Source organism: Protopterus annectens, chromosome 2.part2 (assembly GCF_019279795.1).
Source record: "Protopterus annectens isolate FY-2018-M chromosome 2.part2, PAN1.0, whole genome shotgun sequence".
NCBI classification, from domain to species: domain Eukaryota; kingdom Metazoa; phylum Chordata; order Ceratodontiformes; family Protopteridae; genus Protopterus; species Protopterus annectens.
The window spans coordinates 336390218-336408486 of NC_056730.1; positions in this window are offsets into that span (position 1 = coordinate 336390218).

Here is an 18269-nt window from a genome sequence, read left to right on the forward strand (position 1 = left end):
CAGGATCTCCCTTTGACAGAGCCAAACTGTGTGGGGTCAAGAGTCTGGAGACTGCCTATATCTTTGCTAAGCAGGTCCATGATGATGTGCTCCACAGCTTTGCATACCAGACTCATCAGGCTAATGGGACGATAGTTCCTAGAGTCAGTAGTTGCTCCCCCTTTATGGAGTGGGATGACTGTAGCAGTGCTCCATTTGCTAGGGACATAGTTTGAGGTAAGGCTGTGACTGAACAGGGCACACAGATGTGGTGCCAGTTCGTATTGTAGCTCATGTAAGATGCAGCCATTGATATTATCAGGTCCCATGGACACTGTATTCTTGGCTTTGGACAATGCAGCTTTTACCTGTGCCACAGAAATGGTGGGTACCAGGCTTTCTACTGGTATTGTGTTAGGGCCCTTGGGGGAACCGGGCTAAAGTTGGCACTGAATCTGTCAGCCAGTATGTTGGCTATACCTGTTGGCTCAGTATAGGAGGTGCCATTGTGCAATAACTCAGAGCAAATCTGGGTATTGCCTTTGAGGTTTTTGATATAACTATAAAAGGCTTTGTGGTTGTTTTTGGTGTCAGCCAGAATTCTGCCTTCATAGCTGGCTTTAGAGGATTTTATAAGGGATCTCAGCTTTTTGTTGAGACTGATAAGGGAGGTTTTCCAGTCTTGTGACTTCATTTTTTTCTGCAACAGTTTCTTCCTTCTGTTACAGAGTTCTTTGATGGCTGTGGACCACCAGATTGGCTTCCTTTTTTTGGAGAGCGTCTTAGTTCTATTTTGTATGGCAAGGTCCATGCATTTGTGTATATGCTCGTACAGTGCACTGGTGCATTGATTCAGCAGTCATGCAGCTATTTTCCGTTGGCATGAGTGCAGAGAAGTTAGCCACCTTTGTTTTTAGGAGCCCAAAGTTGGCTTTAGAGAAGTTTTTCAGGGTGGTCACCTTAATGGGGGGTGTAGGTGAGATGGAGATTTCCATGGTAGTTAGTTTGTGGTCAGATTTAACCAAGGAGGAATTGGCTATCGGTGTGGAGCAATGGTCTCCCATGTTGGTTATAACTAGGTTGAGGATGTTGCTTCCTCTAGTGGAGGTCAGAATGCACTGGTCCAGGGCATTGGAACTGATAAATTCCAGAAAGCGTAGGTCCTGCACATTGGTACTTGAACAGTATTCCCAGTTGATGGAAGGATAGTTGAAGCCACCCAGTATGACAGTATTGGGTTGGACCTTGATAGATTCCAGGGTGCTTAGGAACTTGGAGTGAGATTCGGGGGACATGTTTAGGGTTCTGTAGCAGGCTATGACTTGTATCGCCATCTTACCTAGTGTTAGTTGCACCTGAAGTATTTGGGATGCATTATGCTGGTCTACCAGTCTAGAGGGGTGTGCATCCTTTAAGAATATGGAGACACCACCGCCTTTGGAGCTTCCAGCCTTATTCTGGGGCTGAATGGTATGGAATGAGTTGTAGCCTGGGAGCGCAGGGTGCTTTCTGCATCTTTAAACCAGGTCTCCATTCCAGCACAGATGTCAACATTCTCCATTTTGAGGAGAGCTTCAAGTGAGTGCATCTTGAGATTTAGATGTATCATCTTTTTATGTGTATGTAACTTGAACTGTATTTTAAGTTTCTGTATCTGATTTATATTTTTATCTCACTGTGGAGCTTTTCTCCCCAGATCTCCGCTGAAAATGAGCCATTGGCTCAGTCGGACAAACCCAGTCAACAAATGTAAAATAAATAAAAATAATAAATAAAATAAAAATAAATCTATAGCTTCTTCTCAACTATCTGACTCACTGTAAATATCTGGTCAATTGTGCTGCATCCTGATTTGAATCTGAACTGCTCACCCGCCCACCTTATATTCTACTAATCTGCTTATCTGTTTATCAATCACCCTCTCTATCATCCAGTGTGACAGGAGTTTTATGTCTCTGTACTGCTCACAGTTATGGATGTCCCATCTGTTCTTGTACACTGGCACAAGTATGCTTATTCTCCAGTCATCTCCTGTAATCCTGCTCTTGTGGTTTGTCTTTCAATACTCTGTGAGTACCCTCAGAAGCCATTTCTCCCCTATCTCACATAGCATCTTTGTCTGTTGTGACCTCATCTGAGCCTGCTGCTTTCCCTGACTTCATTATCCTTAGTGATATTTTTACTTCTTGTGGGGTGAGATCCTGTTCCTCTCTTATCGTAGCTTGTTTCTGGGGAAGTACAGCTTCTGTGTGGTTTTAGTCAGTCATAAACTGATGCCAACTACAACAAACACACATAAATAAACCACAAAAGTTCTGGGCTAGCATTAATAGGCTTCTTCACCCTGGTCACTCTGCTACTCCTGCCCCATTAGGCACTAACCTTGACAACCCCATGCAAATTGCCAATGCCTTTAATTCTTTCTTCACAGAAGCAATCCAATCTCTTGCTAACCAGCTATCTCCAAATAGTTATAATCTCCCAACTGCCAATAATAGCTCTCTACCTTCATTTCAATTACAACCAGTCCCTACATCCCTTATCTGTACCCTCATCCAAAAACTTAAACTTAGCACCCCCTCTGCTGACCAGCTACCTCCAGAATATTTGCAGAAGGCAGCTAAAACCATAGCCTATCCCATTTCTATACTTATAAATAGAACCATTAGTGAAGGAACTATCCCATCCATCTGGAAAATCTCTCATATTATCCCCCTCCACAAAGGCAGTAATTGTAATGAATTTTCTAACTATCACCCTATAGCATTACTTTCCCCCTTAGCTAAAATAATGGAAAAATGTATTCACAAACAACTAATGAACCACCTAATCCAGAATAACCTACTTGCAAAATCTCAACATGGTTTTAGATAATTTCATAGCACTACCACTGCCCTCTTATCCTTCACAGACTGCATTAACAAAAAAATGCAACAATAATATTCTCTCCTCTGCACTATTTATCGATCTGTCTAAAGCTTTTGATATGGTAAACCACCAACTTCTCATAACTACACTTAAATCTCTTTCACTAGATACCCAAGCAATAAAATGGTTCCAATCCTACCTAAATAATAGGCAGCAGGCAGTGCTTTGGGATAACAACATATCCACCCTACTACCCATTACCCTAGGAGTCCCTCAGGGCTCCATTCTAGGGCCTCTCCTATTCTCAATATTCATTAATGACCTACACTTGACAATTCCTCAAGCCACCTATATACAATATGCAGATGATTCCACCTTAATATGCGCTGTGACCACAACACCTGAACTACAGACCCTAACCCAAAATATGCTCTGTACAATTGAAACTTGGTTTCTAGAATGCTGCCTCCTCCTGAACCCCGAAAAAGCAAAACTCTTGCTCTTTACCTCTACCCGCAAGTCCTCTCCGATTGACTTCACAATCGTATCTAATAATGGTACTCTCATATCTCCCGATCAAACTACCAAACTACTAGGAATAACAATAGACAACAATCTTAACTTTGATACTCACATTAACAATACAATATAGTGAATCAAAAATTAGGATCTCTCTTTAGGATCACAGGCTTCCTCACTCCTTTGGCTCGAACTACTATTGCACAAACCCACCTTACCTCTACACTTCTTTATGCCTCACCCATCTATACTAATCTAACAAAAATCAGTCTTAACAAACTAGCAAATTCTTATAACAACATTGCTAGATTTGCCACCAGCTCACCGTATAGAACCCACCATTGTCAAAATCTAAAGCAGCTAGGCTGGCTAGAACTACAAAACCAGCTTCAATTTTTTCAACTTACTATTGCCCATAAGATTCTGTATCAACCTTCTAACACCCCAGTATTAACTAACCTTACTACCCCCTACAACAATCTCAAAACACTGCGCTCATCGAATAAACTACTTGTTTGTACTACTAAAGCAAACAATATGGCAGGTGACTTCCTTTTCTCTAATACAGTGGGAAAGACCTGGAACAAACTTCCCTGTGAACTTCTATCATTGTCCTCAACAACGCTTTTCAAACACAAACTGAAACCATATCTTAGAACACACTGGCTCTGCCCCTGCTCAAACCCTGATTAACCTTGTCTCAACTACTATTAGGACTCCCCGCCACTTTCCTAATACTAATTTCAAATACCTTCTAACCAATCCTATCATGTCTCTTTTTATATCAAGCTCATGTAGAAAATCACAGACTTTCTGCTGAATGTTTACTAATTTTGTCATTAGATCAGACTTTTTGTTGTGTTTCATTGATATAATGACTCTAATGAGTTTATTTTGTAACAACTTAATTTTTGTAATTACTTTTTAGTAATGTATTAAAATATTACTTTATTCCTTTAGCATTTTATGTAGTGGAGCTTTTCTCTTCGGGCCTCTACTGAAAATGGACATGTATCCAGTTAGACAAGCCCGGTCAACAAATGTAAAATAAAATAAATAAATAAATAAAAATAAATATTCCACTCATTTCATCTGCCTTTGATGTCCTGTGGACTGGTGAACAGGTTGTTGCTGGCATCCTTTTATGAATGGCCTGACTGTCTTATTTATCTTCTGTCTGGCTTGCAACCTGATGTAGTTTCTTTGAGCCACCTACTGAGTCTGTTTCCAGAAGCTTGTAGAGTGCCTCCAATGCCCATTTCTTTGCTATTGCAACTCCTTAAGCTTCTTTGTTAGGCAACCAGTATTCCTTCCTAGCATGGTTGGTCTTTTCTGTCTCCCACTATTTTTTTTTTGTCCTTTTTTTTTTTGGAGGGGGGATTAATTTGTTTTCTAAAATACTCCATACTAAGTTTCATTTGCATTTGTTCATGTTTTATTGTTGATCCTTCATCAATTCCCAAATATTTATACACTCCCTCTTACTGCAGTTCTTTTATATCTCATTTTGTCCCAAAGAGGTGTTTTTGTGGTGCTGCAGTTTTCCTGCTTTAAAAGTTGCATCTGCACACTTATCAAGACCAAATGACATTCTTGTATCATCTGAAAAAGTTTTGACTACTTGCAGTTGTGCTTTCAGTTGCTCGTCTGATGAGCTGTACAGTTTTAAATCATTGACAAAGAGAAGATGAGAAGTCTTTACACTTTGTTGCTTTCTGTGAGCCAAATTACAGCCAAGACCTAATCTTTTAAGTAGACAGCTTAATGGGTTATGGGCAAGGCAAAAGAGCAATGGTGCCACAGAGTTACCCTGGAATATCCCCCTTGGCTTTTTATCCCTGAAATAATAATCTGTCCTTTATCATGGCTTAACTACAAAGCAGTTTGTCACTGTTTCATGGTTGCTGCGATATAGTTTATCAGCGTCGGGTGTATCTTATACATTTTTAAGCACTCTTTTATCCATGACTACATAGAACACACAGCCCTCCAAAACACCAACCATCACAACCCACACATAGAAATACAAACCATACACCCACCTTCACGGAGGCTCTCAATACAAATTTACCCAAACAACAGAGATGAGAAAAGAGTCCAAATGGGCACTGCTGGACTTTGTGAAAACATATGACAAGGTCCCAAGAAAGCTGATTTGGACAGTACTACAGTGGTTTGAAGTACCAGAAACATTGGTAAAGTTAGTGCAAGCTATGTACAAGAACCCAATGACTTAAGTATGTCCAGTGTTTAGTCTCCCAGCTGGGTTCCTAGTCAGAGTAGATGGCTACCAGATTTCGCCTCCGAGCCCACTGTTGTTCATACTGGTGACTGACTACATTAGCACGGTTCCACCATTTCTCTTAATGACTAATAAATTACAACGCTACTTTCTCAGTAGGAATACATCGCTTTGCAACTGCTTTTCCCTTGTTGTTTGGCTATCCTGCACATATTTTAAGCTTAGGATTTAGCTGACTAACAAACTTATTTTACAGGCTGAATTAGGATGTTATTATTTAAAGCCCTACTAACTTCAGAAAAACACAACGTTGAAGTGCCAAACAATCCACAAGAGCAAACAAAGCCTGTTTGGCACTTTTTTTTAAAGAAAAAAAATTTTGTTTTTACCAAACCAACACAATAGCTTCCTCAGAGAGAAAAAAACAGTAAAAAAAGCCAAACATTTAAAAACATATTAAAAATAAAAAAAAAAAAAATAAAAGTACTACTACTACATGATGATAAAAACATGAAAACAATCCATTATAGATTGTAAATTCAAATGCTGTAATATAACATAGGCTCAAAAAAACCTTTTAAACTTAAACCTTAAAGTCAGAATCAGCTTCAATTGCCATTCCTGAAAATTCTCTCTAATTAAAAGAATAGTAGGCAAAAGAGAAGTAAATCTGGTGTGCAATCTATCCCCAAAAAACCAATTGTGGCGGGGTTTTGACTCAACATGCTGGCGCTAGAGCATTTTCACTTTTATTTATATTTTTATAGCTTTGTTGCTATATATTGATCCTGAATGTCCCTGAATCTTACCGAACTAGTCGAGCAACAAACACAAAAAAAAACATACACATATAAAATGTTCCACCAGTTATTTTAGATTTATATTTAGTTTATATCAAACTTATATTATTAATAATAAACTCTCCGTCCCACATAATTTTCAATTACTATTACATCCACCACAAGAAAAACAACCTCTAGTAGTTTTAGAATAGAGTTTTAGAATAGTTTTTCTTTTGTATTTCTTTTTTTTATCTTTCTTTATTTTTGTGTTATTTTTACTTATTTTCAACCAAACATAAGAGAAGGTTCCAAATAAAATACCAGTTTTCAATAACATCAAGAGATTTGCCTTGATTCTAAATTAAAAGTTGTTTGTAAAAAAAAAAACAAAAACTTAGAAGACTCTCTCTCCGTTTAGTAGCCAGCCAAAAAAAATTGGTTTGAGGCTCAATTGTGTTATCAAAACATTCAGAAAGGGCAATTCTTTTATCATAGATTAATGGCCTAAAAAATCCTCTTTCCCTACTAACTTCAGTAACAAACTTTAATAAATACATTACACCTCCTTGAAAATTGTAAATAAGAATAAAAAAAAAAAACAAACTTTAAGACATTTGTGTTGGGATTGCATCAAGCCCATCCCCCCACCTTGAAACGTAGCTACTAAAGAAATTGACTGTAACAACTTCTGGTAGCAGAATTTCTACTTCTTTACATATGTACTGTACCTTGGGGGGTGTTCCCTGTGACTCCATTAAAAGGGGTTAACAGCTGGGCCAATGCCAGTCAACCAATGCAAGTAAATAAATTGCATTTCTCAGTAGTTCCTGTAACATAGCTACACAACCTAAAACTGCTTCAGTAAAGTGAGTAAAATACAAGCAGTGCTTTTATGTGTACTGTCCAGGAACGTGAATATTTTGGGGTTCACAGCTTTCTTGAAACTGTTGTGATTAACTCCACATTGGAGAATATCCTCTGCTTATGGGTGCTTCAAAACAGTACTTCAAAAGTTAAAGCCATGCAGTCACAGTACTCCATTTCCAGTTATCAGCATTCAAACTCTTCCGATTCAGATTCCATATGTCATTGTGTTTTGAGGACCTCGTTGTCTCCCTAGATTGTGGCCTAATTAATGGTGGAGGCCTGAGTGGCTACAGATGTGACTGTTTAGTACTTGGGAATTAACTGTAAACATCTGCTATTCAGCAAGAGATACCAAAAGACAGTTGAGAATAAAGACATATGTATATACTGTGAGAGGAAGCATACCCAGCAGAAGGCTGTCAGAGGCCATTTTTGGCCAAGGAAAGACAAGAGCAGCCAGGTCACAAAAAAGTCGTATCTGTGGCAACCAGCAACTTGGAATAAGCCCAATTATTGTCACAGCTACCACTTGTAAATATCATCTAAAAAAAAAAAAAAAAAAAAAAAAGGAATGCAGTCAATGTAGCTTTCCACTCCATCCAAGAGACTTGGACTCTAACATAGAAAAAAAAGTAAAAAAGAAAAAAAAATGTTTCAGAGTCTGCCTGCAGTTGGAGCCATTGCATCAGAGGCACAGAGTCCTGACTGTATGCCGTGCTACTAGGGTTTGTTCAGCCATTTGCGGATCAGGAGAAGAGTGGCATGGCATTGCAAGCCTGCAACTCCTTAGGGGGTGATGGAAGTGTATGGTGGCATGGCATTGCAAGCCTGTAACTTCTTAGGGGGTGATGGAAGTGTATGGCCAGGGTATTAGTATCCCATGATTGGATCTACGGTGGGCTATGAAATGCCCATGGGTGCACTGGCAACAAGGGGGCAAAGCTGTCCAGAGGAGTTACGTAAACTGAGTAAGTAAGTGACCTTCCCTCACTGTTTGCCACTGTATCCTGAAACCCAGGTGATTTACTGGCCATGCATTATTGGGTTTGGGCCCTACTGAAAGAGAAAAAGTAAGAAAACACTCCTGACAGCTGCCTAAATGCAGGCTCTTGTTTTGTCTCTTTTCACAACATATGGGGAACGAATGTGTCAGTTGCCCAAGACAAGGTGTTGTGAGCAAAATCCAGTGAGGCCATAATGTTGAGAAATAAGTTTAAGGTCCAAAGGCACTTATGGACAGCACAAGTAGACAACACATCAGACCAGAGTAGTCATAATCCTTGGCAGAGGGTGGATTAACCTCTAGAAGAACAATTCGTTGGACATGCAAGACAGGAATCAACAACAGTCATCCCCCTCTGCATATGAGTGGGTATTCTATGGACCCCAGAAACTACACAACCATTAGTTCAACTAGTCTCATATGCAAAGCCATGGAAAAGAATTATCTTGAAAATGATTAATAATGACACTGGAAACCTTCAGACACTGGATCGAGCCCAGTCTGTTTTTTGTCAAGGGAAGATCATGACTACTTACTCTGCAAGACTTTATCACGAAGGTCAACAAAGCAATGGCAAAATGGTGCATACTGCCTACCTTGACCTGCAAAGGCATTTGATGCAATAACCAACTTGGGCATTGTAAACAAAGTCATAAAATTAGACACACCTCTACATTACATGCTGGATTGCCAGAGGGCTCTCACATAGTATTCCCTTGATTATTTGAAGAGAGGTATTACTGAGCTTTCAGAATACGTCACAGACTGGTGTTAACCTAGTAATGAGCAGCAGATTACCATCATGGAGAATGATGCCGCAAAATGAACAAAACAATTATTGCTTTCAACAGCTGTCGGTCTTTGTGATGTCATTCTAAGGGGGATCCAATATTTGTCAGCCTTGGGGTCCATACCTTTACACTCTAGGTTTTTGAATGCAAGCTAAAATTTCACCTACCCCCATAATGCCTCTCTAGGTAATGCCAAACTGCCAAACCTACTGACATAGCACAATCAACTCAGCTGAACCTCATGGTGTTGCTGCTTTATGCCAAGAACCTGAATAAAAATCTACAGTTCTCACACTTGACAATATAGATACATATGCAGTACGGTTCTGGTGTCTTCCAGACTTTTAGACTAGCAGTTTCACAAATGAGGGCTAAAGGAAGAGGTGACCTGGGGTGATCAAACAAGATGATGTGCTGGAGTTCATGTACATGCGAATCCCCATAGTCAGAAGTCTGTACGATATGCTAGGCAGTTATCGGTCGCCCTCCATATTCCAAGAAACTTAAAATACATACTTGGACCTGGAGACACTTAACCATACAATCTAACACCCTACTCATGAGAGACGTTTATTATCACTATGTAGACTGGTAAACCTACATGTTCTCTAATATAGGCACAGAAATTAATAGACTTTGTAAATAACCCCCCCCCCCCCAATAACCACTGCTTACCCAATTGCTTTTTGCTCACTCCATTCTAAACAAACCCACTTCCTGCCCCTCTCCCTTTTCACTCATCACCTATTATACCCCCAAGTGTACTCTTAGATGCTTAGAACAACTTCTCTTGGAAGTCTATTTGCTATTTAATAATGACACTGGAAACCTCCAGACAATGGATCTAACCCAGTTTGGTTTTGTCAACGGAAGAATAAGACTACTGGCCAACTTCTATGCAGTTACACAATTGCCCATGCTTGGAACAAGCTTTCTCTTAGCATCAGAACCTTAACTAATTTTAACATTTTCAAAAACAAAAACTCTAAAAGAAAATCTATTTCATTCTTGGATTTGCCCCTACCAAAGTCACAAATAACTCCTCTCTCCTCCCTTACTACCCCATATTACACTAGTTTAACTAGCTTCCTTTCCTTCTCCCTCTGAAACTAACATCTTTCTCCTTCATATTATCCTTCTAGCTCCCCCCATGACTCTCCTTCTTTTGTCCTACTATCCTTTTATTTCCTCATCTTCCTTCTCTTAACCTTAATGGTCTGTGTGTCTCTTCTTCTTCTTCTTTCAGCTTTTCCCGGTTAGGGGTCACCACAATGGATCACCTGTCCGCTCATGACTGGCAGTAGAATTTTGCAGTGTCGAGTTGCCAGTTCAGCACCCAACCTCCCACAGAAGGCACACACATGCATGCACTAATGCCTAGGGCCAGTTTAGAGTGTTCAATCCACCTACAGCATGTCTTTGGGATGTGGGAGGAAACTGGAGCACCCAAGGGAAACCCACGCGACCATAGGGAGGACATACAGACTCTGCACAGAAGGCACCCCAGCTGAGGATCGAACCGGAGAACCTCTTGCTGTGAGGCAAAAACGTAATGGTCTGTGTCTCTATACTGCTGAAATTCACATATGTTACTGCTTATCCCTATCTAATTATATATTTCTCTGATGTACAATTTAGATAGAGTAAGACACATGAATAACAATTAATGTAATTTAAAATGTGTTTATTATTATTGTGATTTATTACAGATGTAGAAGCATTATTTAACCATATGTTAACATGTCTATTATGGAGCTTTTCTCCCCGGGACTCTGCTGAAAATGGCCTTTAGCTCACTTGGACTTATCCAGTCAACAAATGCCTGCCTAAATGAATGAATGAATGAATGAAGAGATAGACAGATAGTGAATACACCTAATAGAGGAATGGAGAACGCTACCCTCCCCAGTCTCATCCTCCATAGTAAGGTTCGACCAGAAAGGCATCTCCTTCAAAATCAGCTCCAAATTCCTATTAAACCCATAACAATAACTGTTCCAAGGCAAATTACCCTTTAATTTTAGTGATGGATTCCTAAAATTCAGTGCTCCTCCAAACCCACACAACACAGCAGCCTAAGCTGAATTGTTCTCAGAGACTCTGTATAAGCATATCAATGCATGCATAAATGTTGCTTTACCTACCACAAGTAAGCCGAGAAACAGCTGTAGAAACAACCCAATATCTTGGCATCCTAAATTAAAACAGGCTACAGAAAAGGAAAAAAATTATAGCAAAAATTAGAAAGGGTAAATCACACAGATCTTGCTCAAAGTTAATAGGCAACTAAGAGTGTTAATTAGGTGAAGCAAAGCCGGCTGCATTGCTAAGATAGCCTCCCAGGTGAAATATAACCATAAGGCTTTTTACAGCTAAGTCAGAAACCTCATGTGCAGAACACAGTCCTGAACTTGTGTCTAATGGGGCCACATTCACTAAGCCTGGAGATATAGCAAATAAACTCAGTTTCAGCTTTACTCCCCTCTTACCTCAAACATCCCCTCAAAAACAACCTCAAACATAACCCCTCCAACCACAACTAGGGAACACCTACCGGCTGCTCTCACTCAAGACAAGAACACAGCCTCAATGGGCACCGACAGTTTGCCTCCTGAACAGACTAGAATATGGCTTGACAGGACTTCTTGAGTCATTAATTATATAGTCTTAAAACATACTGTGTGTGACATGAATGGAGGACTGCAACAGTCATCCCCTTCATAAGGGAGGACCCTCAGCAGCTCCTGGGAACTACTGACTCATTACGCTGAATAGTCTTGTTTGCAAGGCCATGGAAAGAATTACCATGTAAAGTATCAACTAGGACATAGGAGACTGCCAGATGCTGGATCCATTCCAGTTTGGTTTTGTCAAAGGAATGTCATATTAAATGAATTTGCTGGACTTTTGTGGAAAGGTCATTAAGGCAATTTATAAGGGGAAAATGGTGCATACTGCCTACTTAGATATGGCTAAAGCATTTGATACAGTACCCCACTTGGGTATTTTAGGCTTGGTCCAGATTTCTTGCTCCAAGAGGTTGAGAGGTATGGCCCCTTTATCTTAGGCTTTATCCAGACATCTTGAGCTAAGAGGTCAACAAGTATGCAGACCTCTTTACTTCTGCTGCCCTGCTAGGTCGCTCTTACCCTACAATACTTATGCCAACACAAATCTTATTATTCAAGCAACTTTGTACCCCCTTCATATTTATCCACTGACCAGATTTTTGCATCCTATTATTGCTGTGTTCCTCATAAAATTTGTAGGATTCTGGCAAAGGACTGAGGATTGAAGTCACTAAATAATGATATATATTTTAGCTTTAAACGTCATCTGTTTCTGAAAATGCATGCTGACACAGCTCCTGTTATTCTACCAACTTTCTAAGTTTATGTGAAGACCATTTAAAATCTGTCCCTATTTCTGGGTCCCATTATTTTATTTTAGGCTTAGTCCAGATTTCGTGCTCCAAGAGGTTGTGATTTTTTTTTTAGGTATTATCCCGATACCTTGAGCTGAGAGGTCCAGAGGTATGCACACCTCTTCAGTGATGCCACTGTTAGATCGAGCTTACTCACCCCCCCCCCAACACACATGCTTAACACAACTGCGGTTATTGATGCAGCTTTGGCATAGGAGTAATATTTAAAATTTGTTCATCTTTTTGAGGTTTTGTGCACCCTTAATATCTCTCAACTGTCCATAATTTTTCTCAACTGTCCATAATTTTGCATCATATTAGTGGTGCGTTCCTCATAAAATATGTGGTTTTGTGACAAATGCCTGAGGACTGAAGGGACTAAATAATGACATTCATTTGAGCTACTGAATTCTTATTAATTTCTTCCAAAAATGTATGCTAACACAAATCCTGCTATTCTAGCAGTTTTCTAAGCTTACAATAGCTGCCACTGCCAGGTCACTCTAACTGTTCACAAGCATACATCCATAGGAGCGCGCACTCACACACACACACACACACACACACACACACACACACACACACACACACACACACACACACACACACACACAGAAGCTCTCATGCTCATTCGCACAAACACATGCATACACGCACAAGCAGACAAATATAAACACACATACTTTTTATTCTTTTACCTGTACACTCGCTATGCAGCAAAAACGCTGCTTAGCAAGTGTAAAATATCAGCTCGATCATCTTGCTCGCACTCTCGTGCATACATACACTCAGACAAACACACACACACAGTCACATTTCTATTATACTGCAATTCTTTTTATTTTACGAGAAAATCAAACCAAGACTCAGGATCACAACGAGGCAACCAGGCCTTTGTCTGAAAAATTCAAGCAACATACATTCTTCAAACAGAAGGATTTAGCCAAGTAACAAGTCCAGTCTGTGTAAAATTAACAATTCACAGTTCATTTAGTTGAGTGACATAAAAACGGTAAGCGCTTTTGCTAGATAGCTTCCTCAGACCTTCAAGAATAAACACACCTTTCCTTTCCTTATATACTACCTTCAAATATTTCAAAATGTGTCATTACCAATCAGAACACTTCTTACATGGTCATGTGTCTAATTTAAATATTTATACACAAATGCAAAAATAAAAGCAAAGGTAAAAATGCAGAAGTAAAATGATAAAAGCACAGCAACAGCTTGCTCAATATAAAATGTATAAAAGATATACAGCACAAATATAATACATATAACATGCACTAATTTATACAGAATAAATAATAAATGGACAGCAACAGCTTGCTCAAAACACAATTCAAAAATACAATTCAAGAACACAATTTAAGTTATAACACATATAACCTGCACTGATTTATAATATAGCCATAATACAACCATAGAAGTCAGAAATCAAATAATCTGAGTTTCTGACTTCAGTTTTTCATCTTCCTATTCTTTAGGTAAGGTTTAATAGAGGCTCTTTCATTGAGTCCTCTTTCTTTGTCTGCTCTAAAGGCTATTATCCATCGTGCCTCTCTACTTTCAGTAACATTTCTGATGTCACCTTCTCATACTTGGTACAATAACCTCTATAACTCTGAATTTAAATGTATGTGTCTCCCCTTCTTGCATAACATGTTTGGACAAAGCATTATGCTCACTTTTAGTACAAATATTATAAAGATGTTCCCTTATACAATCTTCAAAACCTCTCTTGATTTTACCAACATAGAATGAGTGGCAACAATCGCAATCTGCTAAGTAGACCACAGAATTATGGTATTGACCTTGCTTATAATCCTAAAAGTGACTCTGAGATAAACAAAAATGTTTCTGAAAGACTTACACAATATATCCAGAAGGAAAGGAATCTCCTACTCCAATTTGACATCACTCCTGGATACGTGGAATTTATAGGCGTGGGAGAAGAGGCTGAACAGCTACAACAGGGAGTCGAAGGGCTGGAACAAGACTTTTTTAAATTAAAACGTTTACAAGCACAACATCATCATTTTGAAACTTGTCTAGCGAGGAAAATTGTTCCTTGTGGACTACGAGTGTTTAATATGCCAGCGCAGGGGTCACAATTTCCTGAATTACTTACACGCTGGCAAAAAATCAACTTAGAGGTAAGCGCAAGTTATATGAGACTGTTACTTGATTTCTTTCAACCTGAAGAGGAGAGGCTGAAAGAGCGTTTACAAGACAAACAGAAAGACATTTTAGTAAATATTCTGAGACTGTTGCTAATCCTTTAATTGAAAGCATGTTGGACAGTGTAGCTGTATATGAACGTAAAATAATACAGCAGAAAATGGTTAAAATCACTAGAGACTTGACTGATTTTAAAAATGGACGTCTTTATGTTGCCCAAGAATAGGCCACGTTCAGACTATCAGGATAGTACACATGATGTTACTGATACAACAGTTGTACAAATGAACATGGGGCCTAGTGAAGCTGCTATGCCCAACATAAATGCATTTTCTGTTGTTGTCAATGAATGTATTGGTATTGAAAGTAATGCTGATAAAAATGATAAAGTGAATGATAATATCCATAACAGGAATTTATATCCTGCAGTAAAAGTAAATAATGCTTTATTAAATGAGCAAGAAAGGGTAGTTAGACCTAAGACCACCACAGTTAATGTAAATGAGAATACTGTAGGATCATTCAATAATGCTGCCCTTTTTCCCCTGCCTATCAATGCAGGCAGAGGTATGAGGAAGCCCAGGTCGATGAGCTGAGGCCGCCAGAAAAGGATGTCAAGCAAACAATCAAGAAAATGTGGGGCAGAATAGAGAGTCATTGATTTGGAACATCTCCAGCTATAAATTAACTGCTGATGAGATTAATGTCCTTGAAAAAGATTTAAATTTTATTTCAAGTCATGATAGTACCTTAGTTGACACCATTTTAGATTGAAAAATATTTTGCAGAAATGTTATGCTGCGTTTAGATTTTGGAAGTGACTCTAATGAGCACAGGATGATGTTCAAGAAACTAAGTACGTGTGTCCCTAACTGGTGGATGCATATTTTAAGTTAACAGAAGAATAACTATACAAGTTCTATGGTAATAAAAAGAAATCAAAAGCAATTAAAAATAAGAACAATCTGAATTATAGAGAGAGAGAAAAACACTCAAAAGCTACAAAGTAACTCAGAAATCACTATCAGACCGGCTGTTAAAGGCGGTCCAATTGTCATTTTACACACGAAACAATATATTGCACTCATGAGAGAAATGTTAAGTGATGAAAAGTTTTACAAGTTAGTACCTATAGATTATGTTCATCAAGTGATGGACTATTTCTGCCACGTTACTAGATGATTTAAGAAGTGGTTTTATTAATGGAGAACTTTATAAATATTTAAGAGTGCAGAATCCTTTGATCCCAATAATACAGGGCTTACCTAAAGTACACAAATATAGCAAAAAACCTCCAATGAGACCTATAGTGGCAGGTGCAGGATGGGCTACAGAGCCACTCTCTTTGTTTGTAGAAAAACATCTACGCCCAGTCATTGACAAAAATAAAATAGTTTTAAGAGACACTAAACAATTTCTCATTGATTTATATGAGAATATGAATTTAGAGAGAACTCAAGGAGAAACCATCTTTGTCACATTAGACGTCCAATCACTATTTACTATCATACCAAATGAGTTGGGCATACAATATATACATGAATATCTGGTTATGAATAGTGACTATAGTTTGATACAAATAGATCTTATATGTCATTTCCTCAAGATTATACTCGAGAATAACATCTTCACCTATGACGGGGACATGTGATGGCGTAGCTATGGGCAAGTCATGTGCCAATAGCTACGCCAACATGTTTTTAGCACACTGGGAACACACTGTCCTTTTTAAGAATGATATGTATATGCAATGTTATGCTTTACTGTCGTTTCGTGGACGACCTCTTCCTAATTTGGACAGGAACTCAGGCACAGTTACTAATTTTTAAGAATAAGATTAACACCATAACTGAATGTCTAAGATTTACCATGGCCTCATCTAGTAAAAGAGTAGAATACCTTGATCTATATAGAGAGATACTACATAATGGCTCTATAAACACAGGGGTATTTAGAAAACCCTGTCATAGGAATTCTTTATTATCTAGACAAAGTATGCACCCAAACAATGTCCTTACAAACTTAATAAAAGGACAAGGGATGAGAGCCTCAAGGCTGAATCCCACAGAAGAAGGCTTCAAGAATGAAATTGTTGGCTTAGAAAAGAGGCTGACAAAGAGGGGCTATCACACCAACAAAATTAAGAGAAATTTAAGTGATGTCACTAGTCTTAGGGATAGTAGGGCCCAACCATACTATGGACCGCAACAGAAAAACACTGTATTGTCTGTCAATACTTCAGTAAATAAACAATTGAAAATTCCTTTGTTTTATACATGTGATAACAAAGAGCTGAGGGAAGTGTTTATGAAGAATTGGTCCATACTTACAGTGGACTCTGATATAAATAGTCTGCTAGGCACAAAACCCAGTTTCTTATATAAAAATAAGAAGAATTTAAAAAGACTGCTTTGTCATGGAAAAAATGCAGAAACACAAAAATAAAGAATACAGTACTCAGCCTTGTGGTAAATGTAATTTTTGTTCATATATTAATACCAGTAATAAATTTGTACATCCAGATACAGGTCAAGAATTCACATTTACTTCAGCAGCTACTTGCTTGATATCTCATGTGGTCTACTTAGCAGATTACGAATGTTGCCACTCATTCTATGTTGGTAAAACCAACAGAGTTTTTAAAGATCATATAAGGGAACATCTTTATAATATGCATACTAAAATTGAGCATAATGCTCTGTCCAAACATGTTATGCAAGAAGGGGAGACACATAAATTTAAATTCAGAGTTATAGAGGTTATTGTACCAAGTATTAGAGAAGGTGACATCAAAAATTTTACTGAAAATAGAGAGGCACGATGGACAATAGCCTTTAGAGCAGACAAAGGAAGAGGACTCAATGAAAGAGCCTCTATTAAACCTTACCTAAAGAATAGGAAGATGAAAAACTGAAGTCAGAAACTCAAATTATTTGATTTCTGACTTCTGTTGTATTATGGCTATATTATAAATCAGTGCAGATTATATGTGTTATAACTGTGATGCATAACCCCTATATATTTTGAACAATATTCTTGAATTGTGTTCTTGAATTGTATTTTTGAATTGTGTTTTGAGCAAGCTGTTGCTGTGCATTTATTATTTTATTTCTGTATAAATTAGTACGTTATATGCGTTATATTTCTGCTGTATAACTTTTATACATTTTATATTGAGTAAGTTGTTGCTGTGCTTTTATCATTTTACTTCTGCATTTTCACCTGTGCTTTTATTTTTGCATTTTTGTATAAATATTTAAATTAGACACATGACCATGTAAGAAGTGTTCTGATTGGTAATGACACATTTTGAAATATTTGAAGGTAGCATATAAGGAAAGGAAAGGTGTGTTTGTTCTTGAAGGTCTGAACAGGCTATCTAGCAAAAGCGCTTACCGTTTTTATGTCACTCAAATAAATGAACTGTGAGTTGTGAATTTTACACAGACTGGACTTGTTACTTGGATAAATCCTTCTGTTTGAAGAATATATGTTGTTTGAATTTTTCAGAAAAAGGCCTGGTTGCCTCATTATAATCCTGAGTCTTGGTTTGATTTTCTTGCTGAATTTTATCAACGAGGCATTTACCCCGTGGAGTATAGTCCATTTTGTT